Here is a 7,392-nt window from a genome sequence, read left to right on the forward strand (position 1 = left end):
GAACTTTGGACGGGTCCTGACACTCTCCTACGGAGATAATTTCAGAAAACTCAATCTCGGACTTCGAATTCAACATCTTTTCCATGCACTTTGGCTTAACTCATTTGTCGATTCCTGAGCGGTCCTCAACTCTCTTGGATGACCTTTATCTTGTTTATAGCCATCCGTAGGTGTCTGCATCCAATTCACGTTGGTCGTCGTGCGGTACTTCTCCTTTAGGATCTCCTTTTTGAACTCAACGATACCCTACTTTGGATTCTCAACTGGCGATACTTAACCCTTAAGTCGCTCTTGGAAAAACCATAACATAAAACAAATAATAAAATATATTTTTCAAATATACCTAACTTGCATAGGCAATTGTTAAAACTCCACATTGGAACAATAATAAAAGCATGAATAAATGCATAAAACCATATCTTAAAATCCACAACATAAAATATGCACGCTCGTAGTGGAGGTACGTACGATACCTTCTACATACTACGTGATCCATGATTCCAACTGTTGCCGACACTCTGCTACCAATACAAACCAGGTTGGTTGCCTATATTGGCCGTCCGATCCCCTAGACTCGTAGGCAACATGATCATGGGGCTAGCTCTACATGGACCACATTGGTTCGCCGCCTCCGTATGGTGCAGTATAATATCAAACAATATAACATACAAACACATATACGAACATAAACAAAAATACTTGAATAAAATACCCTTAAATTTCAAATATCACTTTGAAAAGTATTTAATTTTTAATAATCGATCGGAAAAATATCTGGACACCTTGAAATTGATCGACACACATCCACACTCGACAACAATATCGATTATGGGTGGTGACCTTGCTAAACCGTTGATAGCCGATACACACCCTTAGGCAATCATCCTTCTTCTCCATGAACGAAACGGATGTCATTCATGATGATAAACTTGACCTAGTGAAACCTTTATTCACCAAATTGTAGCTAAGGCTTTAAGTCCTTTAACTTTAATGGAGTCACACGGTATGGCGGTACCGAAATAGATCGATGTCCAAAGCCAAATCAATAATAATTCGATATCCTTTTTACGGTCGTAATCCAGATAACTTGCTGGAAAATGCTTTCGAATTGTTTCCCACTATTAGCGGTTCCAACGCTCACCATCTCCTTTGGCATCAACCACCTGGGCATAGACCCTTAACAACCGTTCTCCGATAGCTCCTTGGAGACGAGGACAGAAATTAACCTCCGTAAAGGCTTCCTAACTCCTCCACGAAGCACCACTTCAGGTAAGCTGAAACACTTTAACTTTACTCCTTTATGCTAGCGGTCCATAAACATAAGATGCATGACCACTCAATCCATATCTAGAATCGCTTCAGATCCCAAAAAGATTCACAGAATTAGATCTGCCCCCATTACTTGACCTTCGATAAAGAAAAGGCAATCCTCGACCATCGACTAGGCCATAGGAATTCCCCATTAGGCTAGATGATTCTAATTGACACCCTCGAAAATTAGAGTTATTCAAACTCGGGCAACGAATTTGCTTCGAGATAAAGGGAAAGAACGCTTTAAGACGGGTAAAATGAGAGATTAGATGCAGATGGGATGCACAACAATGCACAGTCCCTTAGGAATACTAGAACCTAGAGCTTTGATACCAACTGTAACAGCCCAGACCACCCGCATCAGGATATTGTCCTCTTTGGTCCAGAGTTCACACCCTCTCTCCCCCCTGGCCTCAAGGTTTTGCTTCTGCAAACCCACTTATACAGTGGGTCCACAAAACGCGTCCAGAAGGGAGAGGTATCCACAGCCTTATAAAGACCGCTTCGTGCCCCTCTCCAACTGATGTGGGATGTTGGAAGTGTTATCAGAGCCAGTAATCGGATCGGTGTGCCAGCGAGGACGCTGGGCCCTAAGAAGGGACGATTGTAACATCCCACATCAGTTGGAGAGGGGCACGAAGCGGTCTTTATAAGGCTGTGGATACCTCTCCCTTCTGGACGCGTTCTGTGGACCCACCGTGTAAGTGGGTTCGCAGAAGCAAAACCTTGAGGCCAGGGGGGAGAGAGGGTGTGAACTCTGGGCCAAAGAGGACAATATCCTGATGCGGGTGGTCTGAACTGTTACAACAAAACAAAAGTATTTTCGTTTTATATATAATCTTGAGTCTTGACAACTAATCACACTTTCTTTACTTAAGGTGTAAACAATTTATAAAATAAAGATGGTATATACAAATGTGATTGAAAAAATGACCCTGATCAAGAATTAGAAAATATTATTAATTTCCCTCTCAAATTATAAGCTTCACGTTATGTCCAAAAATAATATTGCTAATTAATTATATAACCCTTTACGTAAAGTTTATGAAAATATCTTTTTGATATTTTGAAAAGTGTAAAGGTATCTTATATATATAAATATAATTTTGTCAACGATATAATTTGTGTATAGTTTTGACGACGGTTTCTTCTTTTATAAAGTTAGCATCACAATAAAATACGAATATTCATATTATAGACGGCCTCTACCTATATATCAGAGTCTTCTTTAATCAAACTTGAATAAGTTGTTGTCGTCCTCAAATATACATGACTCTCTTAGCGATAATCTAAGTCATTGCCATCCTAAAATTTACATGAAGTAATGACTCTCTTAGCAATAGTCTTCGTTATCTTGAAGATGTTAAATTCATTTGTGACACAAACCCATGCTTTGAAATCAAAATGTTTCTCCATGACCATGTCATCAATTTCATTGTAAATAAGTTGAGCAAAAGTGGGCTTCCCGATCCCACTCATACTACAATAGGAATTGTAGATATCTTCTTCCCATTCATTTCATCTGACAGCAACAACTTAATGATGGCTTCTTTGTCAGCATGCCTACCATAAACGCCAAATTCTTCCACCAAAGAAGTTGTTTGTGGTGTAGTTAAAATTGTGTTTTGAACACCAAATTTCAAACCGAGATGATCTTTTTGTTTGACAATATTTTCTAATTTGATGAGGATCTCCGTTGTCTCCTGCAGTGTCATACCATTAGTATATTAAGTTGGGATGGGATTGTATTATTATTTAAGATAAGGCAATTGATTTCTAAGAACTGTCTTTTAAAGTATAATAGGTGAAATCACAATTAAATCCATAAATAAAACCATAAATATAATAAATCAATATTTGAATTTATTAAAATAATCCATAACATAATAAAAACAATCAAATCATTTAGTTAAAAACCGTAAATAGATTGCTCATTAAAAACATCGAAAACCAACGATAAAACTTGTGTACCATACGATATATCCAGTGTTATCAAGTGATGCTTGGCATCCGTAATATCACCTAATAGAAAAAGAGAGAAGAGAAATCTACATACAACTCCTTAGCTCTTAAAGGTCTGCTACATAATCTACCATCCTATAAAAAGGATGACTATATAATGTCAATGATCTATATATACAACATGTCACTTCAGCACACTTACGTAGGATGACTCATTATCGTCCAATAATATGTCATCCTACGATCAAGTGGAGGGTAATTAAATAACGCCTCTGATTTGTATAACCTACCATTCCCATACACCTTAACTTTTATAAGATAACTAAAATAACATTTGACCTAATGTTATTAAATTTGCCATAATAAAAACTAACCTTGCTTAATTTCACAACCCAATAATTTTCAAATTTCATTTTTTCTTAAACCAAAAATTTCCATTTGGTCAAAATGATTTTACTTCCATATTCCCTATGACTAAAAAGCTTCATGAACTCAATTCAGAGTGAATAATTCTCGACCCAAACATCATCTAGAAAAATCAAAAACTTTTTTTTTTACCAGAGCCTTCTTTAATCCAAGTTGAATAAAATCTAAGTCGTTGTCATCCCCAAGTTTATGTGAGGTAATGACACTCTTAGTAATAGTTTCCATGACCATATCATCAATTTCATTGTAACTAAGTTGAGCAAGAGTGGTCATCCCAATCCCACTCATACCTGCAATAGAATTACAAATATCTTCTTGCCATTCATTTAATTTGATAGCAACAACTTAACGATGGTTTCTCTGTTAGCATCCCTACCATAAACACCAGACTCTTCCACTAAAAAAGTTGTTCGTGGTGTAGTTAAAATTGTATTTTAAACATCAAATTTCAAATCGAGATGATATTTTTTGTTGACAATATTTTCTAATTTGATTAGGATCTCCGTTGTCTCCTGCGGTGTCAGGATATGGCATTACTATGTTAAGTAGAGATGAGATGGTATTATTATTTGAGACAAGGCAATTAATTTCTAAGGAAATATCTTTCAAAGTATAACAGGTGAAATCACAATTAAATTCATAAATAGAATCAGAAATATAATAAATCAATATTGAAATTTTTTAAAATAATCCACAACATAATCAAATCACATAGTTACAAATCGTAAATATATTGCTCATCAAAAACATCAAAAACCAACTGTAAAACTTGTGTATCATATGATATATCAAGTGTTATCAAATGATGCGTCGCTTCCATAACACTACCTAATAGAATGAGAGAGAAGAGAAATCTACATATGACTCTTTATATTATAATAGTCTGCCTAATAATCTACCATCAAATGGAGAGTAACTAAATTACACCTATGATATGTGTAACCTACCTTACCATACACCTTAACTCTTATAAGATAACTAAAATAACCTTTGAGCTAATGTTATTATCATAATAAAAACCAACTTTCCTTAATTTCACAACCCATTAATTTCCAAATTTCATTTTTATGAAACCAAAAATTTCCATTTGGTCACAATAATTTTACTTTCATATTCCGCATGGCTAAAAAGCTTCATCAACTCATTCCACAGTGAATAATTCTCAACCCAAACATCATCTAGAACAATCAAAAACATTTTCTTTATTAGAGCCTTCTTTAATCTAAGTTGAATAAAATCCAAGTCGTTGTCATTCTCAAATTTACGTGATATAATAACTCTTTGAGCAATAGTCTTCATAACCATGTCATCACTTTCATTGCAACTAAGTTGAGCAAGAGTGGTCATCCCAATCCCACTCATACTTGCAATGGAATTACATATATCTTCTTGCCATTCATTTCATTTGATAGCAACAACTTGATGATGGTTTCTTTGTTAGCATCCTTACCATAAACACCAAACACTTCCACTAAAGAAGTTGTTTGTGGTGTAGTTAAAATTGTGTTTTAAACATCAAATTTCAAATCGAGATGATATTTTTTGTTGACAATATTTTCTAATTTGATGAGGATCTCCGTTGTCTCTTACGGTGTCAGGATATGGCATTAGTATGTTAAGTAGAGATGAGATGGTATTATTATTTGAGACAAGGCAATTAATTTCTAAGGAACTATCTTTCAAAGTATAACAGGTGAAATCACAATTAAATTCATAAATAGAATCAGAAATATAATAAATCAATATTGAAATTTATTAAAATAATCCACAACATAATCAAATCATATAGTTACAAACAGTAAATAAATTGCTCATCAAAAACCAACAGTAAACCTTGTGTATCATATGATATATCCAGTGTTAGCAAATGATGCGTAGCATCCGTAACACTACCTAATAGAATGAGAGAGAAGAGAAATCTACATATGACTCTTTATATTCTAATAGTCTACCAAATAACCTACTATCAAATGGAGAGTAACTAAATTACACCTATGATATGTGTAACCTACCTTCCCATACAGCTTAACTCTTATAAGATAACTAAAATAACTTTTGAGCTAATGTTATTATCATAATAAAAACCAACTTTGCTTAATTTCACAACCCATTAATTTCCAAATTTCATTTTTATGAAACCAAAATTTCCATTTGGTCACAATAATTTTACTTCCATATTCCCCATGGCTAAAAAGCTTCATCAACTCATTCCACAGTGAATAATTCTCAACCCAAACATCATCTAGAACAATCAAAAACATTTTCTTTATTAGAGCCTTCTTTAATCTAAGTTGAATAAAATCCAAGTCGTTGTCATTCTCAAATTTACGTGATATAATAACTCTTTGAGCAATAGTCTTCATAACCATGTCATTACTTTCATTGGAACTAAGTTGAGCAAGAGTGGTCATCCCAATCCCACTCATACTTGCAATGGAATTACATATATCTTCTTGCCATTCATTTCATTTGATAGCAACAACTTGATGATGGTTTCTTTGTTAGCATCCTTACCATAAACACCAAACACTTCCACTAAAGAAGTTGTTTGTGGTGTAGTTAAAATTGTGTTTTAAACATCAAATTTCAAATCGAGATGATATTTTTTGTTGACAATATTTTCTAATTTGATGAGGATCTCCGTTGTCTCCTACGGTGTCAGGATATGGCATTAGTATGTTAAGTAGAGATGAGATGGTATTATTATTTGAGACAAGGCAGTTAATTTCTAAGGAACTATCTTTCAAAGTATAACAGGTGAAATCACAATTAAATTCATAAATAGAATCAGAAATATAATAAATCAATATTGAAATTTTTTAAAATAATCCACAACATAATCAAATCACATAGTTACAAATCGTAAATATATTGCTCATCAAAAACATCAAAAACCAACTGTAAAACTTGTGTATCATATGATATATCAAGTGTTATCATATGATGCGTAGCTTCCATAACACTACCTAATAGAATGAGAGAGAAGAGAAATCTACATATGACTCTTTATATTCTAATAGTCTGCCTAATAATCTACCATGAAATGGAAAGTAACGAAATTACACCTATGATATGTGTAACCTACCTTCCCATACACCTTAACTCTTATAAGATAACTAAAATAACCTTTGAGCTAATGTTATTATCATAATAAAAACCAACTTTGCTTAATTTCACAACCCATTAATTTCCAAATTTCATTTTTATGAAACCAAAATTTCCATTTGGTCACAATAATTTTACTTCCATATTCCCCATGGCTAAAAAGCTTCATCAACTCATTCCACAGTGAATAATTCTCAACCCAAACATCATCTAGAACAATCAAAAACTTTTTCTTTATTAGAGCCTTCTTTAATCTAAGTTGAATAAAATCCAAGTCGTTGTCATTCTCAAATTTACGTGATATAATAACTCTTTGAGCAATGGTCTTCATGACCATGTCATCACTTTCATTGTAACTAAGTTGAGCAAGAGTGGTCATCCCAATCCCACTCATACTTGCAATGGAATTACAGATATCTTCTTGCCATTCATTTCATTTGATAGCAACAACTTGATGATGGTTTCTTTGTTAGCGTCCTTACCATAAACACCAGACTCTTCCACTAAAAAAGTTGTTTGTGGTGTAGTTAAAATTGTGTTTTAAACATCAAATTTCAAATAGAGATGATATTTTTTGTTGACAATATT

The sequence above is a fragment of the Ziziphus jujuba genome, chromosome 2, assembly GCF_031755915.1.
Source record: "Ziziphus jujuba cultivar Dongzao chromosome 2, ASM3175591v1".
In the NCBI taxonomy this organism is placed as follows: Eukaryota; Viridiplantae; Streptophyta; class Magnoliopsida; order Rosales; family Rhamnaceae; genus Ziziphus; species Ziziphus jujuba.